This window comes from Colossoma macropomum, unplaced genomic scaffold (genome assembly GCF_904425465.1).
Source record: "Colossoma macropomum unplaced genomic scaffold, Colossoma_macropomum, whole genome shotgun sequence".
Lineage (NCBI taxonomy): Eukaryota > Metazoa > Chordata > Actinopteri > Characiformes > Serrasalmidae > Colossoma > Colossoma macropomum.
Genome location: NW_023494791.1, coordinates 28915510 through 28939128, shown reverse-complemented (window position 1 = coordinate 28939128; position 23619 = coordinate 28915510). Strand labels below are relative to the sequence as shown.

General features: G+C 38.5%; 1 protein-coding gene across 1 annotated transcript in view; it reads right to left on the bottom strand.

The window, feature by feature from the left end:
• coro2a (coronin, actin binding protein, 2A) overlaps positions 1 to 22778 on the bottom strand; it is a 46974-nt gene extending 24196 nt beyond the window's left edge. The window contains exon 1 of the mRNA XM_036574795.1: positions 22512 to 22778. The gene's annotated coding sequence lies outside the window, so the exon portion shown is untranslated. The remainder of the gene's footprint in view (positions 1 to 22511) is intronic.
• Positions 22779 to 23619: the final 841 nt, after the last annotated feature.

The following is a 23619-nucleotide window of genomic DNA, read 5'->3' as shown; positions in this document are numbered from 1 at the left end:
AATGCTTATTAGGTCCTGAACCTGTAAAAAAATGGTTTGAAACAAGGAAAGCTTACAATAGTTAGCACAGCGCTAACAATGCCAAAGTCATCACACATTTGCCTCAAACTGCGTCAAGTTTACCCAAATGGACTCCCTTACATGGTTGGTGACACTGTTATCTATAAAAATGGACAATAGTATAGACACAATTCTGATTCTGAATGGCTGCTGGTACTGTTTTAGCTCTGCTAATGTACTTTTTTCATGTTACAGATAACAGTGTGTAACACAGTGTCAGAAACCACCTAAGAATGTGATCAATGATTAAGACATGCAGTTTACTTTTAAATGAAACAACTTAACTACATTTGACTTTTAAATGAAAGAACTCAACTACATTTACAAAGGGGAAATTATGCAAAAAAATTTTCTTTTCCCCACCAAATCATCGCTTTTACGAACATGTTGACTGTGAGCCTGAACTGGCAATGAAACACATTTTATCCTGGTTAACATAAATGAGCAGTTTAGTGCAGGTAGAAGGCTCCAGGTGATCAGAGGCAGATTAGACCTACATCTCATGACCTGGAGCTTTCTGGAGAGCTAAAAGCTTGAGGGAGCGATTATTACAGGCCTGTACTTAAAGGCTTGCGATGGTGAGAATCTAGCACAGTGCTACCTCAGAGAGCAGGAAAAGAGCCATAATTAGCTCACACTTTATCTTTCCCGAGAAGCAGGCAAGCCAATGTTTTGACGGTGAGACACCTGGTTTAAGCCCACTGAGACTTCACTAAGTGTGTTTTCAGGGAGGGATGTGATGGTGTGAATGAGTGACGAGTGGTACCATTGTTTAAGTACAGCCAGAGGAGTCGTCTGTCATTACTTGAATTACATGCTGGTCACTCTTGTCAACAGAAAGCTGTGTGGGGGCTTTTAAATACAAGAAGGTTCCAGCAGCACTGGTAAAAGGCCACTTTCAGTGTAGTTGAGGTTTTGCAATTCAAATAAACCTCCATAGCATCTATAGGAGCAGTCAAAAGTCACATACCTTCGCCTGAAGGTTTTTATTTATTCCAATGATTTTCGACATCAAAGAATAATAACAAAGCCATCAAAACTATGAAATAACACATAATATGCAGAATTACGCAGTGCTTAAAACACCAAACAAAAAAATCTTCTATATTCTATATCCTCTATATCAGATTCTGTATCTTCAATATCAGATTCTTTAAAGTAACCTCCAACCCCTTTTGCCTTGATGCAGCTTTGCACATTTATTGGCATTCTCTCAAGCAACTTCATGAGGGGCCAGCTGGGACACAACAAGACTAAAGAACATACACATACACTTCCTCAAAATTTTGTTTTTGTAAATTAAAAATGTCTTCACAGGGGAATCCAATAATTTTTCTTTTTTTGCATAATTCAGTGGTTGCATGTACAACCCCATTTCCAATGTTGGGACTCTGTGCAAAATGTAAATAAAAACAAAATGCAATGATGTGCAAATCATTTAAACCCTATATTTCACTGAAAATAATACAAAGGCAACATATCAAATGTTGCAACTGAGAAATTCTACTTTTTTTTAATATATGCCCATTTTGAATTTTATGCCAACAACATGTTCCAAAAAAGTTGGGACAGGGCCACTGTTTTTCACCACCTCTTTTTTTAACAACACTCTGTAAGTGTTTGGGAACTAAGGAGACTGCTGTAGTTTTGAAAGTGATATGTTTTCCCATTCTTGTTTGATATAAGATTTCAGCTGCTCAACAGTTCAGGGTGTCCTTTGTTGTATTTTAAAACATTATTATAAAAACAATGTTTTGGGCACTAGGTGCATCGTAAACATTGTACACCTTAACCACTTAATTATGGAGAAATGCTAAAAATCAGTGGAATTTTTCTGTATTCAATCATGTAGGTCTAAACTTCCGACTGGAACTGTAAGTGTTAAAATAAGATGATCTGGAGAGCTGTCATGCTAGTTTTATGCATTTTATTGTATGAAATCCCATACTAGCACTTTGACAGGCTAAAGTAGTGGATGTCCGTCTGGTTTGCTTTAAATTCCAGGTGTGGATGTTTCACATTCATAAGCAACATTAGAAGACAACAGTGGTGTCTTTCCAGGTGAACACCCTGGAGCCAATCAGATTACACTTCCGTTCTATTCCACTCTGAGATTGCTTTTGTTCTTCGCTGCCACGCCGGGGCATGAAACAGCAGCAGCACGGATTAGCGCATGACGCAATGCCATTTAGTAATTGTTCAAACACACACACACATAAACACGCCCTGAGAGGATCCCAGATGCTGAAAGGGGGGTTTGGGGGGCGGGGGGGTTACACCTCCTGGTCACACACACACACACTACCCGCCCTCACCTTGGCACACCTATTAAAAATAGATTGCCTCACACATACACAATGAATCAGTATGTATTAATTAAATCATAATGGCCGACACCTATTTAAAGCAAAAGCAAGCAAGCACTCTGGAGCATTCCTTCATTCCTTTTGAATATCTGCAGTTCCACCCCCATGTAGTTAATCAGCTGAGACACATTTGGAGTCTGAAGTTTGCTTCTTCAGTTTCAGCACTAGCTACAAGGCTAAAGTAACTAAATCATCACTGACTTGCCTAAAACCGTGTCGAGTTTAATAATCCAAAATAGCACTGCTTCTGTGGTTTCTGACACAGTTTGACATACTGTTATCTATAAACATGGACAAAAGTGCAGACACAATTCACTACTGTTGTTAACTATGCCTATAAATTTTTGTCTGTTTTTATAAATAACAGTATGTCATATAGTGTCTAATGTCACAAACGAGACTTTTTTTTTCCCCCCAAGTAGGGAAATTCATTTGAACAGGCCAGTTTGTTTCCAGTCAAACAGACTAAAACTGGTGCACTGAAGTATGTACATATGGACATGCTGGAAGCCAATCAGAATGGAACTGATAAAATCCTCATAGTTGTGGCTAGCTTAATATGCAGTAGATATAGACTTTCTTATGTGGTTTCTAACACTGCATATTCTTAACCTCAGATGCTCTGCCCACACATATACAGAGCATCTGAGGCTGAGAATATGCAGTATCAAAAACCACTTAAAGTTTGTTACACATAACAATAACAGAGTTTGATGCAAATGTGATGATTTAGGCATGCTGATAGCACCATGCTAACTGGTTTGGTTCAAGCTTCTATTACTTGTCAGCTTCATTTGTCATATAGTTTCGGTGCTAAAAACAAAAGAAGTGAACTTCAAACAGCAAATATTTCTTGGCTGAGGGGAAATAATCTGAATTTTCTGCCAAACTATACTATTAATCACAGGAAACTGGCCAACACCACATGGTCTAAACATGAGCAAGGCTTGTCTTTCATTATTGATTTAACATACAAGCAACAGCAAGCACTGGATCACATTACAGCCAGCAGGCTGTGTAAATAACTGAATGAATGACCAGACAGGAGATAAAGAGCTAAGCACTGGGTGAAGTTTTGGAAGCAGAATGGTGGAAATTTGCACAGGTTTGAGTAACGCACATTTGCATTTGCCTCTTTTCCATATGGTCCATATTTGCTAAACAAATAGAAGGGTTAATCATTTGAGGGTCAAACAGAGTAAAATGATATTCATACAACACTGAAATGCACATACATAATGACAAGTAGGACTCTACCAATACTGTTTAGCTGACAAAATCGGCCAATATTTAGTTTCCACAGATTCATTAGCATCAGCAGACATCCCACAACATTGATAATGTCTCTTTAAACGCTATATGAGAGCATCATATTCTGGAAATTGATGCTATTTTGAACAAACATACCAAGTTGAGATATTACTTACCCATGAGATGTTATTTACCCATTTTACAGGTACATTTTAAGGTTAAGTTATACAAACGTCATATATTATTATATAATATGCATTGTTTTATATTTATACTAAGACTATGACTTTTTGAGTCAATTACAGATATATCATATTTGAAAATTAACAATTATACCATTGTTACCAATGTCAATAAAGTATTACTTGTTCATATTTGCCAGACTCAAATAAAAAAAGAAGGTAAGAATTGATTTTAATGGGTAATCATAACAACAGACATGAACCACTGCAACATGGTCAGTCCAACAGTACAGTAAATAAAATACAACCACACTGCAACAATCCTCAAAAGGCAATCACTAAAAAGTTGGCCTGAAGAACGTTTTAATTGGTACTTTGCAAATAATGTCTCAACACTCAGACAATTACTAATCAATCAGAAGCTCACTTGTTAATTAATGTAACATTTAGTCACGCAGATGTGGAAATTCCACTGGAAAGTCAACCTGAAATCAAAACCAAAAACAAGACCCTTTTTACTTTGTTAGTTCATGTCTCTGCTTATATTAAGCACAATTTCATCATTTCATCTCAAAACATTTAAAAGACTATTTTTTTCTCATAATCTTCCACTGAAATGTACTGACTTCTTCCTGTATACAAAACGTCTTTTGACTTTTGATTACATCACCATGTGCCAGTCTGCAGATAAAAATATTATTATCCAAAAATATCTCGTTTCACCTGCCCATACCACCACCCCCACCTATCATCGAGATTAATCATTTAGTTAGTTCAGAGACCCTCTTATACCAGGTGCCAATCACAAATAATTTGCGGCACAAAATAAAAAATGTATTATGACTTCTCTTTCATGCTGACTTTAATAAAACCATCTTAAAGCTGCAATATTTGCGAAAAAAATTACAAAATCTCCCCCCCGCCACAAATGTAGAGGATCAGCCAAGACATGTTAGGTGTCTTTAGGTGCTTCTTTAGTTTTTGATGGAACTCCAAGGTTAATGGAGCTATCAAGAGATGGAAATATGTACATAAATTGACATGATACTAACTAAAGATGTCGTTATACCAGAATTCGGTAGTCAGTGCAGATACCAGTGAAATTACCCAACTCAATACCACACCAAAACACATTCAGAAACCATAATGGCACGTAGCTATGGCTGGGCAATATGACAATACTTATCGTTATCATAATACATTAATGTCACCATATGCTTTACTGAGCGTATCGTGGATAACATCAGCACTTCCAAACTTCTCCATCTGCATGTTTAATGAAAAGGAGAGCATAAATAATCTTGTAATCTTTATCCTGCTTGAATCACTGTATTCATAGTTCATGATACTTGTTAAATGTGGAGCTTTTTTTCATATCGTTTTTTCATATCGCTCACCTCTATTAATCTTCAAGTACATAACAAAAGTAGTCTGATTTGAATGTGATTTCCTGAGCTCCTTCACACGCCGGTTTTTCAAGTGTGTAGCTAAATTTGATGTTACCTCCTTTAATTTAAGTTTGAAATGATCAATGACGACATTTGCAGAATTTTTTCAGTGGATGGACGATGTTACAGACATCATCCATGCAACGTGAAAGCAAAACATTTCATATGCAAGTTACTGATTTCTTATTGGTTAGCGTTATTTATCGGCGCTATCGCTGCGGCAGCACATTTAGACGTCAACGTCAGGTTGTTCTGCATTCATGAGACAAGAATGTCACCCAACTTGGACTTGTACTAATGATACTGTAGAAAACATAGGCCATAACATTTTTTGGTTTTGTCTTCTTTTTTGGCATCGACTTGGCACCAAAGTATTCTTATGATGTCTGTAGTGCTAACTGCATGCCTAAATCATCACACTTGCCTAAAAACATGCAAAGTTCTGAAGTAATCTCAAATAGGCTTGCTTATGTGGTTTCCACTGTATGACACTGGCTTCAACACTGCTGCCGCTACCATCCAGCTACACGTCACCCTGTTATTTGCATTTGGAAATACATTTATTAATATTCAACTATATTTGGGGTAAGTGCCATATCTGTTGTTTTGCTAAACTACCACTTTAAAACTGTGTAAAGCTATAGGCTACATTTGCTAGCAGCAGGAGACCCATTACAACTTTACTGAACTTTAATCTCTGTACAAAATCATACATAAGCCATTTACTACTTAGGTCAATATCACCATACAACAGGAAATTAATGTTCGATAATGTGCACAGCAGCTGTGGCACCACTACCAGACACTCTACACTAAATCAATAATTTTATTGACTTACAGTATTACAACAGCAAGTTTGCAGGGGCTGCATGGCTTTTACTACACACCCTGTATACATTCCATAATGGCCTTTACTACAAAGACAGGTGAACTCTCAGTCATAATAATCACATTCAGCAAGCTGAATACAGAGCAGCTGGATCAGGAGGGAAGCTGAGGACGATTCTAAGCCTCTGATGTAAAAAACACAATTTGATTAAAGTGCAGAGTAGATCCTGCATTCAGAGGTTTGGTAAAGAGGAAACTGCAGGACAGCTGCTAGAGGTGGGCAATATGATGACATGCTATCATCATGATAAATTATGCCACAGTACACTTTTCTGAATGCATGATGGAAACAGTCAGCACTTCTACACTAAAAAACTGCAGGATCATAAAAACCATTAAGACCACTGACAAATCATTGACTGACATGCCTGTCAGGCAATCACATCTTCTCAGAACAAACCTGCAGGGAGAATGGCAGGAAATTATTAATATAATTACATCTCTTTCTAATTTTGATATATTTTTTTTAAATTCCTAAAGCTAAATTGTTTTGGAAAAAACAATGTGGAAGATCAACAGCCAATCACAGATCAATGCCAAAACTAGCAACAGACTCTAAGATAAGCTAAACTTTATCTTTTTTAACACACCTTAATATGATGTCTTAATGTAATATAAATAACGCAGGAGCATCTAATATTGCTCCTGTTAGCTTTAGTGTTAGCTTTAGTGTTAGCTCATCTGGAGGGGCAGCTTTCTTAGCTCAAACCTACACCTCATTAGACATAAAAACCCGGTCTGATTTTTTTAAACATGGTTTCCAGAATTCTGTTTCTTTAAATTGGCCTACATTAACAATTCTCAAACATTTGTCTACACTGAAAATTTTGTAAAGCCGGTTTGTTTCTGAATTGAAAAATTCTTTGTGCCACTAACTTAGTCTGTTAGCACAACTGATAAGGAATACTACCATGTAAAGTAACAAGTAGCTGATTGGATACCAGCCCATTATGAAGTCACTTAATTTTCATTAAATATACTGTGTATATATCATATCTAGCTAACACTGAAGCTTCAGCTTTGAGGCTTTCACGTACACCATATGCAAAGGGGTGTGTTACCCTATGAAGCTTTGGGATTCATTTTTTTTTATGCTTAAAGCAGTAACTAAATATTTGTTGAGTCTTAGAAAACTGTAATAGATTAATTTCTGATCAGTACCCAAAGGTATGATGAACACATGTTGTATGTCTACACACTGTTGTCGAAACGGAAAGCAGCTCTCTGTGATACAGACTGAGCTGATGGTCGAGCAGAGCTGAAACTATAATCAGATCAGATCTCCATCAGCTAACAGCATTAGTGAACAGAACTGCAGACGGGTGTGCATTTCCAATGAAGAATCCCAGCGTAGAACACACTGACCTCTAGAGAGAACACACAAACATGTGCTGCACGATACAGACAAAATACCACATTGTGATATTTCTGCACATAACTGCCACATAATAGTGAAACTTTAATGTGTCCTGATTAAATATTAGCCTGCATTATTATGTCTTAACTTATTTACATTTGTCAGATCACTTGAATCTCTTAATCCATCTAACCAGCCAGAGAACATTGGTCTGGATGCTCAAAGCACACAGTTTAAAAAAAAAAATAAATAAAAAAAAAGGGGGTTGATGTTTTGCAATATCGATATCATGGATGTGCATTCTGTTTCATTTTGACATTTAAGAATTAGTAGTGTTACAATTAATTTGCTCTTTTGATGTATTGGTTATAATTCCTCCTGATGCATTCTGGTGAGTAATCAATTTTAAAATGCTACTAATTGAACAATTTGCGTTTTGTTAACAAATCGAACATCTTTAACATATTCTCATCAGACTTCACCACCACAGCATGCAAGCGTGTCAGGTTGCAATCACAAGCCAACTACAGATGCGATTGAAAAAGAAAATAGAGAGAGAGAGAGAGATTTACAAATCACTGCCCAGGCAATGTTGATCATAAACCAACCAATAACTCTATATTCTGATTTTAACTGAATTTTATCAGACTCTAACAAGCCATGGCTGAACATGAATGCTCCGTAATATGTTCAGCTTACATAATGCTAATTAAAACCAAGTCAGCTACCAACCTAAAAGCACTGCTGCCTAACCGCATCAAACTGTGCCTTTTTTTGACACAACTCGTGTGCTCGCTCCTTAACTCACCCATCAGGTTAAGAAATATTAGGGGAAGTCTTTTAGTTCATTATGTTATACCAATACTTTGAATTTATTATAAGAATTTTGAGGGTGAGTCAGATGGCTGTCTATGGTATAAAACATTCTTAATTCCCACAATTAATTTTGAATTAAAAATATTCAGTTAACCTTGGGAAAGAAAGAGGAAAAATAAGCTTTGGTTGATACTAGCATATCATAGTTCTTACTCAAACAACACAAACAAGTTAAACTGGTTCACATCACAGTAAACTGAGATGTACATTTGAAAACATCTTGATTATTCAAAATAGCCGGGGGAAATAAGCTGCCCATTCAGACGAGCTAACGAGCCAACACTAACACTAGAGCTGACTGGTGCAGCAGTAGATAGTGATGACTAATGGCCTTCTACTCAAGGTTTTTTTTCTCTTTAGCGGATCAACATGTTATTTTGCCCAGGTAACAGTAAAAAGAGAGAAAAACCTTTTCATTGATTTAATGAGTAATAGCAGAGTTAGCCAAGCTATAGCTGCAATAGTTCTGTCATCTTAACCACATCCTTAACAACACATCCTTGGTAATGTACTCACATTAAGGCACTCATGCTTTGTATTAGCATAGTGTAATATAATATACTTACTTAATCACAAAGACAAGCACAGAAATGTTTACACCAGAAAACACAGTTATGCTCTTTCCACGCTCAGAAACACACTCTGGAACATTCCAAAAACCTTTAACAGAAAATCTGTACAAGACAGTCATGACTGGAAAAGATCATTATTCTTACACACACACACACACACACACACACACACAATCAATAATAGATGAAGTGTCCTTGATGACCCTTCAGCCTGCTCAAAGCTTGAGTGTGTTCTGAGAGTGTTCTGATTACGATGAAGGACAAAGGCATTAAAACCTTTAGAGTGAGTTCAAATGATTAAATCAGGATCACCTGAATTCATTTGGTGTCTTTTATTGCATATTCTAAAATTTACAGAAATATGTTATGAAATAACACTGTGTGTTCATATAAACCATATTGTTTAAGCTTTTCTATATTTTGCTAATTATCTTGGGCAAAAGGCACTTTTGGGACAAATGTTTTCTAAATAATAATAATAATAATAATAATAATAATAAAAAACAAGACACAATGCTTTTTTTGATACTAATACAGACACTGAGACAGACACTGATCTGATATTTTTTCCTTGCTGTTCTTAGGAGAAATTCTGTGAAATGTCAGGTTAAATTTGCCACAGAATAGGATTAGATCCATTCTTCTATTTTCTCTGATAGCTGACCCAGCATTTTCTGCTGGTATCAGCCAGACAGCTGGTATCAGGTCAGAGCTACCTATAATTAAAATAAACAAATAATGGATACACACTGATTTCTATAGATGTTTAGATCTGAAGGATATCAAAACTAATACTTGATGATGTATTTATTATACACCAGAACAGCAGAATGTTAAGGCGAAGCTGGGCTAAAGCATTTAATTCATTTTACTGCTTTTGAAACCCTCTACAAACAAATGCTAGATTAACAGGGGTTAATGTTACTCCAGGTGCAATTCATCACAATTTCTACATATTTTTTTTGTATTGGCATCAGCAGATACATACATGAAAAATACTGGATACTGGCATTGGCCCACAGTTTCCGAATCAGTGCATTTCTAATAAATAATTCAATACATACACAATTTTTATTATTACCCTTTTATTAACTACTAGAGATAATATGTCATACTATGCAAAGTTTGTGTAAGACAGTGCTGTGTATGTCATGAACTCAACAGTTTTAGAGTACCCAGTACTACTGAGACAACCAACAGACCTGTGCACATTGTGGCAGCATTCAACCAACTGCCAACAGGAGTGTGTTTGTGTTTGTGTGTGTTTGTGTGTGTGTGTGTGTGTGTGTGTGTGTGTGTTTTAGATTTGCATTGGGTAAATCCCAGCACTCTCTCTGAGTAATCCCTGTGTGAGTGGGCCAACAGATTATACACACAGCACAGCTGCTATAGACCCAGTAAAACACACACACACACACTTCTGAATGAGTGTATGTAAACGCGAACCCAACACTAACCTTAAAATAATAGTTCTGTGAAAAATTTCAATTTCCACAGCAGCCCTGCATTACCCCAAGTGTAGTCGACACATGTTTGGTAAAAGGTTTTTGCTGTACAACATACTGTTATCTTTAAAAATGGACAAAAGTATAGACTGTATTCAGGCTGCATGGTGCTACTACTGTTTTTAGCTCTGCTAATATCCTTTAGTCCATGTTTATAGAGAACTGTATGGCATACAGTACAGAACACAAAGGTAACTGGTGGGGTATAAGTTTCTATTTCTTGCCAGCTACATTAGCCACATGACTCCAGTGTTAATACTAGAAAAAGAAAACTTCAGACACCAAACATGTCTTTGCTGATCAACTGCATTTTTGGGGCTGGGAGGAGCTATGTAAAGTTTGGGCTGAATAAAAGCAACAAAGCAATCTAATAAAAGCTTCTTCATAGCTCCCGAGTGGCGCAACCGTCTAAGCGTTGGCCCTGTCATCAGGAGATCGCGAGTTCGATCCCTGGTGATGCTACAGCCATCCGTAGCCGGGAGTCCGAGAGAGCACAATTGGCCTCGCTCTCTCTGGGTGGGTAGGATGGCCCCTCCTTCTCCCCCCATCACTCAGCGCGATGCTAGTCAGCGCAGGCGTCTGTTAGCTGACGTAACAGATCTGGCGGTTGGCGCTTTCCTCCGAGCGCGTTCGGCTGTCCAGTGACGTTGCGTGAGCGGCAGTTCGAAAAGAAGCGGTGGTTGGTTTCACAGGTCTCGGAGGAAGCCTGTGTTAGCCTTCACCCTCCTAGCGTTGATAGCATCGTGTGATTGGGGGAGTCCTAACTAGCGGGTGGAATTGGAGACGACTAAATTGGGGAGAAAATCGGGTAAAAAAAAAACCTTCTTCATAAAGAGCAGCCAAATGTCACCACAACCAGGCAATGCTCATATTTACCATCCTAAAAAGAGCTACACAAACGCACACATGTGCACACACTCCACTGAAACAGAATGTCTCTTCAGAGTAGCAGGGTGTGTGGCTGAGGCAGGTTGTAACAGTCTGTTATTGTTTATGTGAGTGTGTGTGTGTGTGTGTGGCACATGCAGATGACCCTGCACTTACATAACACACACTCAGATTTAGTAACCATCAGGAAGCCCACTCACATCCTATTGCTAAACTATACATGAACTCTTAAAGGGCCCAACTAAATTCTTCTCCCTTTCCTGAAATAAAAAGGTCTGATGTAATTTGTAGTAGATGTGGGCAATAAAAGAATATTTTCAGGTTATTGTGTTATATTACATCATAACTCCCATGTTTCATTACAAAGAGAACATAACACTCCATAAAAACACTGTATTATAGTTTTTTACCATAAGTTTTAATGCTACATATGGAAACCTAGCTCCAAAACCAGCCTGTTTTGAATTCTTTGTTTCTGAGATGTCACTAAAACCAACACAATTACATATAACTGCTTATTTAGTCTACAGAAGTTTGGATGGATGGATGGATGGATGGATGGATGGACCGATAGACCAATGGACAGTCTTCTATTGCAGCAGTACAAAGTACAAGAGTAAAGAGCAAAACAGGAGCAAAACTATTGCCATGCGCTATTTACAGACGTATTACATAGAAGAAGTAAAGATAAATAATAAAATATACTAAAACATAGAGCTGGGCGATATGGCGAAAAACGTTATCACGATAAACAAAATTCATATCATTCGATATCGATACATATCGTGATAAATGTCAAATCATGATTTCTTTCACGTTTGAAGGCTGATTTTGCTCCTGGGTGGTTAATTGTGGTTTTAAACTATCACTTATGGTCCGATCACGACAAACACTCGGCAAACAGTGGAACATTTCATTAATCTGTCATGGGACAGTGGGAGAAAGTTTCTGAGCTGTTTTCATCAGCTTGAAAAGCACAGCTAAAATTTTTGTAATAGTCATGATTTAAGAAAGAAAACATTATTTTTAGCTGTCTGGTGATGAGCACTCGGCTATCCAGTTACAAATGCTAAACAAGTGGCCAACAACAGTGCTAAACTCTTTAGTTTCTCAACAACGTTGACTCGGTTCGGTAGGTCACTGCTGTCACTCCTACAACATCCATGTCAGAGCATATCACAGTATTCAGACACCAGCTAGCGACGACTGGGTTTCTCTATGCTATCGTAGCAGTTTAAGGGGTGAACCGCAGTATATCTGACGTTCGCTGTGTAAAAGCATTATCTGCAGTGTGAATCTCTCGCACCAGTCAAACAGAGTCCTCCTTTTAGGTACGTTTAAACTGAAAGCGGTGATTTTGTGTCTTGTTTGATCTACCGTATCATCAATTCACCGTGTTGTGCCGGAGCACTGCTTCAAGTTAGCCAGCTGCTAAAAACAGCTAGCCTGGAAAGATAGCGCTCTCCCGCTCTCCAATGCCTCACAGCTTCCTCGGTTTAAATCAGGGCTGTAACTCACATGAACCCACTTCTTTCTTTCACGTTCGTTGCTCAAGAATGCACTAATACTAAAATATGACGGTTTGGCGCTGTAACACGGCGCTGCAGACGTGATTTAACACCGCTAAAGTTGTTAGGATGCACGGAAAGAGGTGAGTTCACCGTAGGACAGTACAGTTACACCACTGACCTCGTCACTCACACTCGGTCACAGGAGAACAGATCGCCGATAACATCCACTCAGACAGGGACTGTATAACTCCGCGTTTCAGCCGTTGCTAAAGTATATTTGGCGACCCTTTTTTTTACTCGTGGCCCCCTCCCTCTCTAATCAAGTCGAAAAACTCGGAAGTGCGCCCTCTCCTGGCGACAGCAGAGTAGTGTCGCTATCCTTGCAGTAGAAAACGCCACCAGGGCTTTCGCTAAAACGTGGAAGTGTGAGAATGGTGTATTATATCGAACATTTATCGAACCTGCCTTATCGCTCTATCGAGGAAAAGTTATATCGTGATACTTATCGTTATCGTTTTATCGCCCAGCCCTACTAAAACAACAATAAAAATATAATGTACAGTACAAAAATAAGTAGTAAAATTGCATAAATACTATACAGTTCACAATGCAGTGGTGCATGTTCCCTCCAGTGAATGAACCGAGTGACTATGTACTGTAAACGAAAAACCTGTCAACAGACGGCAATATGACAAATTTATTTAGACCTCCTATCACTCTGGAGTTATAAGGAGTATTTCAGCTCGGACTGTAAGTTACAAAGCAGCCAATCAGAACAAAGTTCATTTACATATACATGTCTTAAAAGGGACAGTAACAAAAACAGCCTGAGGTTGGAAACCAATGATGCAAAAATGAACTTCAACTATTTTGGAAACATAAAAAAACCACACAAATGTTATGAACTGACTTCAAGGGCAAAACAAATAAAATGTCAAATAAATGTAGGATATGGACTCTTCACTCTTAGGCCAAAAACGTACTCAACATAGATATGCAAATGAAAATGACAGTGCATTGCGAACGTACGTGCTTCTGTACAAACTCAATGTGCAAACAACAGAGCAATGAAAGCTGTTTTACCTCTTCTATTAGAATGAAGAGGTGATATATATACATTTACGTGAGCAAACCATTTTTGCGAGAGATTTCTGCTTGTCTGCTATGAAAGTTGGTTTGGTCAGGCTTGGGTGTCATTACAGCTCCCCTTGAGGTAACACTCGCGCTTGCATCGTTACATTTTAGAATTCAACAATGCGTTAAACCACATCTGCATAGCTCAAAGTATCTATCATTCATGCACTTGCATAAAGTTTCTGGCTTTAGACTCAATGGAGCTAAATGGGCTTATTTGGAAGAGCAAGACAGTACTTGTAAAATTGCAAGTTGATGAATAAAGAGATAAGGGGATTTTCAGGGGAATCACAGGCAGTATGTAGAGATTATATACAGGTAAAACAGGATCCTGCAGGGGTTTAAAAACATCTCTCTTTACTAAGCCTCAGTGTCTCTTCTTGTTTGGACTCCGTTCAATCCCATTCCACCAAAAGCTACGGTTTGGCCCAAAACCAACCACCTACACAACCACTCAGAAATGCAGAAACACCTTGCCTTCTTGTGAAATTTACAGAGCTTCACTGCTACTTCTCAATTAAAGGGGAATTCCATCAACTTTTGAAAAGTTCTGCATAATTAAGTAGTTCAGATCCGAGTGGTTTGATGTTAAATGTGCCGCTCTTCCAATTTAAAGACTCGAAAAGCTCCCTCACTAAAAGTTATTACATGAAATTGTTATGAATACCTGATGCCTGAGATACTGTTTTATGACAGCTTTAAAAAAAGGGTTTTGGCCTAAAATGTATTTTTTTTTCAAATCCATTCATAGCAGCCAGGTACGTGCAGGACAGCAAAATAGTCCCAAAGAGATTTACCACTAATTTATTTATATATATATATAAACACACCACATCAGTGTTACTGCAGTGTTGAGAATGATCCACCACCCAAATAGTACCTGCTCTGTGAGGGTCCACGGGATCCTGACCACTGAAGAACAGGGTAAAAGGGGGCTGACAAAGTATGCAGAGAAACAGATGGACTACAGTCTGTAATTGCAGAACTACAAAGAGCACCTATATAGTAAGGGGAGCTGATGAAATGGACAATGAGCGTAGAAACAAGGAGGTGGTCATAATGTTATGCCTGATCAATGTAAGTGGACTTTAGCTTATTCTCAAGTAAAAGAAAAAGTAAAAAACAGCAAGATCTAAACAAATTTCTGTTTAATATAAGCTACTGCAATTGCGCCAAAGAATCATGCTTATTTTTATTAAAACACTTTGAAAAGCAAGGTGTCCTCAAAATTTGATAGGCAGTGTACTCATCTGATGAAAAACACGCTCCTAATCTTCCATAACATGCTTCAGCAGCTGCCTTACCAACTCAGAGCTGACTGTGATCCATTATGAGACATCTAGACTCTTTCATTACTACCTATGTATGAAGAACACTAAAGTGAGGGTTGATCCTCCAAAGGGGAGAAATAATTCATGCTTATGGTACTAAACCACCTCCAGGTGATGTGTTCTCCTTACTACAGTATTCCCTCAAGGCAGCTGAGGCATGATGTGTCACCTCACAGTCCGTTTCTTTAGGGTATACAGAGAGATAAGATGAAGAGACACTATTTACTAAAACATGCACCGACACATGGCAGCAACAAATGAGCCTGGAGTGTGTGTAACTCATATTGTTTGGAGAAACATACACTTTATATATAAACTAAGCCAGCCAGCTGCTCATGCAACATGTCTTCCAAAATCAAGCATACAGGGAGCTTTTTTACTTCAACTCATCCCAGTGGGGTTCCACAGAGCTTCGTAACTCCATTACAGCCCAAAGGTGTTCAGTTCAGCTTTGCCACTCCAACCCATGCTAAAAGTATTTAAGCTCCATTACTCCTACTTATCTCAAAGGTGTTTGACAGAGCTTCGTGACTACAACTCGTCTCAAAGGTGTTCGATGGAGCTTCAATGTTCAAACTCACACCAAAGGTGCTGAAAGGAGGTTCATCACTCAAGCTCATCTTTAAAAAGTTAAACACAGCTTTGTCACTCCAACCCATCCCAAAGTAAAGGTGCTTGATGATGCTTAATCACCTCAACTCATCCCAAAGGAGTTCAAATGAGGCTTCATCATGCCAGCTCATCCCAAAGGTGTTTAATGGAGTGACCTTAGGCTCCAGAGCATTCTACTATTCTTTTCTATGGAGATTACCTGCGCATGCATTTTAACACCTGTATCAGCAATGAGCACACCTTAAAAGTAGCTGAATCCACTAACGTCTATAGAGTCTGGACATAACAGCATGCCACAGAATGAGCTCACTGGCCAACGACTCCAAAAAGGAGGCCGTGAAACGAATTAACATGAGCTAATGCTACTGAGGCTTACATTGCATCGTTCACTGCACATGTACAGACAGAGTCACTGGAAATGACCACAGAGCCTCTGACAGCACCCATGAAATAATTATCACAGTGCCTTGCTATTATAATGACCCATGCTGACTCAGGAACACTGTATGTGGTTGAGTGACTCTATCATAAAGAACTACAGAGAGCCACAGAGAGGGGTCCAATCTAAACTTGTTGCACAACCTGCCTCCCTAAAGACTTTTCTCACCGCTCTGCTGACTGCAACACACCATGCAAAGAACTTCTGTTTGGTCCAATTCAGCTTTATCTGTAAAGCTCTTCGTCCAACAGCTATTAACATAAAATGGCTTTAATCCAGAAACGGGGGCGAAGCACACTAATAAGTGTTCCAGAGGAAGACAGCATCAGGAAAAAACTGCCTGAACAACTGAGAGAAACCAAGTATTTAGAGAAAAAACTCCCTTAGAGCATGAGGAAGTACCACTGAGAGGAACCAACAGGGAGATTAAAAAGATTCAATGGGGTAAACCATTCACTTCTGGGCTGCACCAGACAGTGAGCTAACGATACAAGTAGGATACACACAGGACAGCAGATACACATTTAAAAAAAGACGGTTCTTCTGTAAAGAAAATGGTTGTATATAGAACCATGAACACTCAAAAGAACTCTTGGCATTATTAAAGGGTTTTTTTGCATCATGAAAGTGTTCTTCAGATTGATGGAAAATACAACCATTTTGTGAATGTGAATGTGCTATAGATGGTTCTATACAGAACCTCTTTGAAAAGGGTTCTGTTTAGCACCCAAAAGGGTTTTTCTGTTGTTATAAGCTTGACATTGTGACATTAAAAGAACCCTATTGGGTGCTATATAGAACCATTTTCAAAAAGGTTCTATATAGAACCATCTACAGCACCATCAATCTGAAGAACCCCTTCATGAGGCAAAAAAACCCTTTAATAATGCCAAGGTTTCTTTGAGTGTTCATGATTCTATATACAACCATTTTCTTTACTAAAGAACCCTGGAAGAACCATCCTTTTTAAGAGTGTAGAACACAATGGAACACATACAGAATGAGAGATGTAGAACATGGTGGAATGCAGAAAGACAGTAGATACAGAACACTGTGGAATCCATACAGGACTACAGATACAGAACATGGTCTGAACATATACACAATGGTGGAACACAGAGGACAGTGTACAGAACATGAGTCGCATACAGGATGGGAGATATGTATGTATACAGCTTCAAGTGGTCAACTGGTCACTAAAGAGAAACACCAACAACCTTCAGCCACACCTCTTTCCTCTGCTTTGCTTCAAAATTCTGGGTTACAGCCGCTAGTCATGGTGTTGTAATCGTAGTTGGGTCAACCACAGTTCAAATAACTGTAACATTAGCTAGGCTAGCAGTAACATAGCTAAGCTACCAGCTTGTTAGAAAAAAAACAGCTTATTACAGTTATTAGCCATTAAACCATCTAACCAGCATGAGCATGTTAACTAAAATTACCTAATGAAAATGTGATGACTGCTTTAAGCCCCACTTTATGGTAATGTCTTGGTATGTGCTGAGGGTTTTATTACTGCTAAAACGATACGCACAGACATGCTAAACACAGCCAAACCAAATTGCCACCGCTAAGAAAAAGAGAGAAGAAGGTCTTGGAGGGGTCAGGCACGGCAGCAGGAAAGAAGGAGGGAGAGAGAAGAATAAAACTACAGAGTTAAGGGTCCAAGGGCATGTTTACTCACGGCCGCACCTCCACTCACACAGCCGCACCCTCAGGACTCTGACACCTGGCAACAGCTTCAATCTTACAGCACCACCTCAGTAATCCCAAGTGTATTTCTCATTCACTCACTATCTCCCTCTGACTGAATCTCAAAGGGCTAAGGCTGCACGATAAGGAATAAACTCAAGTATTTTGATTACACTGAACTTTATTAAACTAGTAAGAAATAACAGTGTTGTGAATATATCGCTTTACATTGATGCAAAAATATGACTGTTGCTACACATTGCAACTGCAATACACTTTGCAAGGTGTTTCGCAATCACAATATGTAGCAATATAATAGCAAGGTGTAGCAATATAATCATACCAGTAACTGCAGCTAAAATGCATTGGTGAATCAACAATTTGACATGGGTAAAAACTGACTTGTTTAATTTTAACCAAAACCAATAAACTCAGGATGCTCATTTGCATACTGTAGCTTTCTGCAATATCAGTACAGCAAAGGCCAGTATTGTAATAATTAATACTGTGCAGCCCTACTCCCTAAGCAGTGCACAACACAGGTCATGAAATAATGTCTTCTACACCAAAACAGTGCACTGTATGTGTTTTTATATCATAAGAATAAATATACATCTTATTGCATTTTGTTATGTATTTGTTTTGGGACTGTTTAGCCTTCCTGCAATTTTATGCCATGCAACTTATTTTCTTATATTTTTAAATAAGATTTCATTTAAACTATTGCACACCACGTTGCCCAACATTTGTTTATGTCTTGATAAATAAATCTTGCCTATTTAAGTGTAGAACTCAAAGTCCCATAAAATCCATCACTTATGAAGAGCACTATATAAAGAACAGGGAGTCATTTGAGATTCAACCACACAGTCTGCTACCTTTTCCTCCCCATAGACCAATCAGAAAGCAGAATCCAGTGGGATCAGGACCAGACGCTACACACAGGGAGATATGAGGGATCAGTATAAAAGCGATAGTTCAGAGGAAAAAAAAAAAATTCAAATACAGACATTCTCTCTACACAGCCCAAATGTAGGCAATCAGCCAAGACATGTTTGCTAATGTAGCTAACAAGTAATGGAAGCTTATACCCCATCAGTTAGCATCTGTTTTTGGCTATGTGGTGAGGTAAAGCGTGATAAACTGTTTAAAGTCCTCATGAACAAACTTTGTACAGTTACCAACCCGACAAATCTGAGCCGATTGTTAACGGTGGCTGTAAAAATCTGCAATCGATATAAGACATTTTATGATTGTGCTTCAAAGGAAACTCGATTAAGCTCTGCTTTATTTAAAGACTGACTAATCTGTCTAACTGCCATACAAGTGCAATTTTAAAGAGAAATTCCACTGATTTTTTTTTTTTAAAAATAGGCGCATACATAAATTGGCAAATAGTTAGACAGTCATTTAGAGTGCTTTGCTGTGAAAACTTAACTTGTCAGAAGGGTTTAAAGCCTCTAAAAGCTACCTATTACATGGAACACATTAAAAAAAACCCATTCATGGCAGAGCGATACATGCAGGGAATTGTAGGGCAAAATAATCCCCACAGAAAACTTTTTTCACATTTACCACTATTTTATCATTAGCAACATTAAATGTAAAACTCATAATTACCGTGTGGGATCACTGGTGGTTTTGGACGGTAAACAACTTGCACTGTAGAAATCATGACCACTGTCAAGAAATCTAGAAGTTTTTCTACAACAAACCATTTCACATTAAACCACTCTGATGAATTTGTAGTTGGAAATAACTTTCATTTCATCGAGAGAGCAATCAATCAAACTGATTGCCATTAAAAACAGTATTTAAAAGTGAGGGCTACAGTTGCAGAGTCATAGCAACTACGTAGCTGGGCTTCAAGCTTGGAACTATGAATGGTTCAAAGGGTCAAACTAGGAAAATGCTTTACCATTGTTGAGTACTAAGGCGTTCATTTTGATACCACTAATAAAAAATATGTATATACAGCCATGTGCAAAAGTTTGGGTACTAAAAAAAATGTAATGTAAAAATGACACTTCGTTGACTTTCTAAGTGATAATATGTTAAAATATCTACTACACAGAACACACCTCTTCAGATTTTAATGCACAATTACAGTTTTTTGCTGAATTTGACCAGACTTATTCCAACTTTTGCAAATGACGGTATATAGCAACAGAAATAGATTAGAAACACTGCTTGTGAATAAACTTCATTATATATATAACTGCGCTGAACTGACCCTGTTTCATCTGACCTGCTTTACTGGACTTGGTTGTTTGGCTTTTGTGTGTGATAACAAGGACAAAGTGCAGCAATAAACAAATGTCTGTTCCCCAACACACACACACACACACAGATTACACCCTTATTAATAAACCCTGCTTCAAGTGTGAACAGCTTCCAATGGTACTGCCTGGTTTCTAAGTATGTTTTGGGATGCACTGGGATCAACTCTACACACACACACACACACACACACACACACACACACATATGCATGTCAAATGACTCCTGCCATGGGGCCTACACCACACTATACACCTTCACAAGCCAGTCTAATTTACAGTGACAGTAACGCTTATTACACAGTCCTGCACATCCACCACCACTCAAAGGACTGCTGCATTTGAGTTTTAGGTAAAATATCAGGGACAAAAAATTAGTTTACACCACAGTGACCAGTCTAGGTCACCTGACAAACACCAGCAATGATTTCAGGCCAATAATTACCCACATAAACAGCTAATATAGAAACTTGCATTTACCAGTGTTCACACCCTACTCAACAAACTGCACTACAATGCACTCCGTTTTTGCACTGTCATGCAAAACATTTCAGAGTTACCAGTTTACACCACCTGAACAAGCAGAACATCAGCAAGAGCCCCATGCCTAAAATACTGTGCCAACAAATTAATGTATTGCTGTAAAATTAATTTAGCTGCTCATATGAAACATGGAAATATTCATTTGCAGGGGTTCACAATCTGCTGAAACACCCCAATGTATTTAGAATTTTAGCTACAATATCACAAGAAACAAATGAGCTTACATTAGAGTTACCAGGCCAGGTCACCTGAACAAAACCAGCAATGATTTCAGGCTTATAATAACCCACAGGAACAGCTGCTGATGCAGAAACCTGCATTTACTAGAACCTACTCAACACACTGCACTCCAGTGCAAAACACATCACAGTTACCAGTCTAGATCACCTGAAAAACCTGAAGATCAGCAAGAGCCCCACACCGAAAACACCCCACATATGCTAATGTGGAAATAGTAATTTACAAAACCTGCTTTAAAAATGCTTGTGGGTCTTCAGCTAAAAAGATGCACAACAAACGAGTTACCATCAGAATAACCAAGCTAGGCTACTTGAACATCATCATTACGTGCGCACAGAGGTGGGTGATATGGCAAAAATGTAATATCACGATACCTCAGAAAATTCTCATGATACACGATATGACAATATTTTCCCTCACATCTTATAAGTTAGAACAGACCTCAAATGTAGTGCCACATTTAAAAAACACATTGATTTGTAGTCAATACTTCACACACTGCACTGCATAAATCCAATTAAACAGGACTAGTTCTGCTATTATACTATTTTAAGTACTGATACTATCTACAATATGTTCTGAAAAGCATATTGTGAGGGAATTTATCACGATAACGATAAATATTGTCAAATGTTGTCCAGCCCTACATACTCCACGCCTAACTTAAACCTCAGAAACAGCTGCCAATATGGAAAAAATTTACAAGAACTCAACACACTGGACTCCAGAGCCTTTGGATTTTTAAATGCGGTGCAAATGTGTGTACATCAGAATATCCAGGCTGGGCCAGCTGACAAAACATTAAAACACCAGCAGCAAAGACATCAGGCCTATAATACCCGACAGGAGCCGCTGCTAAAGTGGAAATATTAATTTATTAGTTTTAAAACGTGCTGAACACACTAGACCCCAGTGATTTTCAGCTAAAATACGGAGTAAAAAAAAATGAGTTTACATCAGAATAACCAAGCCAGGCCAGCAGCAATGTCCCCAGGCTTTAAAAAACATAGAAACGGCTGCTAATGTGGAAAAGTATGTTTTCAAGTGTTCAAAATCTGCTCAACAGAATGGATTTGGCTACAAATATCGTGCTAAATGAATGAGCTTAAACACGAACTGCTGAATAGGGAACCCGCATTTACGACTGTCCATTACAGTCGATTCTTTTAAACCCATCACACTGAGTGAAAATGTTTGGAGGGACAGTGAACCACACAGTGAGTGAGGAGGAATAGCGCGGACTGACCACTTTAAAATGAACAGAGAATAAGAGGAGACAGCGGTGTTTGCTCACTGGTAATGTATGGTGCAGCGGAGCGGCGGTGATGCTCTCTTACCTTCGTAATGGACCTGCAGTCTGTGAGCAGGTGAAGGACAGTGATAATACTGCTCTCCGGCGGTACTGTCCGGCTTTCTACTGACCAACTGAGCTCGGCGTGGCTACCGGACACACATTAGCGCCAAGACTGGAGAAAAACTGAACAGAAAACAGACACACACCAACACAGAACAAACAGCAGTGCACATGTACATGCGCTCAGCATCGAGCACTAACTGGGCAGCCAGGAGGAGGAGCAGCTCCTCCCCGACACAGAACGGCCCGCCATCCGCTCTTAAAGCGACAGTTCACAAACTATAACGTTAAACAATGCAGATTTGCCTAGTTTCTCCACCTACCACAAAATGTAGTGGATTAAAGCTTAAGTCACCAAGACATGTTTGGTGACTGACGTTTGCTTCTTTACTTTTAGCGCAGGATCTACAAGACAAATGTGAGGTTTACACCAGTTAGCTTGGTGCTAACTGCACTATCCAACGTCACGCCTCAGAGTTGTTCAGCAATCTCAGACTGCTGATGTGGTTTCTGACATATGAGTATGAGACATTGGTATCTAAAAAAAAGACAAAAGTACATTAGCAAAACTAAAGCAGGAGCCAGAATTATGTCCATACTTTTGTTATAGATTGACCAAAAAAAAAACAAAAAGGTAAAAAAAAAACAAAGTGTTTGTACTCACATAACTGGCCTGGGACTATTTTACCGCGTAGTGCTGGATATGGTAGTGATGCGGTTCTGTACGTCATCATCTTCCACTTTCCCGCTCAGGTGGAGAAATACAGTGTTGTTTTCTGGATGATTATGGTAATATACTTGATTATAGAGTGCTTTTTGCAGCAAATTTGATTTCTTCTGTCCTCCTAAACAGTTTATCTTAGTTGTTAAGGCCATACTGGACTGAAGGTTCTAATGAAAGGAATTATTCTGCATTCAAGAATCCCTCATCACCTGTATGTTCAGAATTATCTGAGTCTAGATGATGTAGCAACAAATAATTACGACAGGCTGTTACCAAAGAACGTTTTTCCTTTGCTATAAAACAACAAATTACAAAAGGTTGAGGCTATTGTTGATCACATAAGTTCTAGATATGCCTATAATTTCAT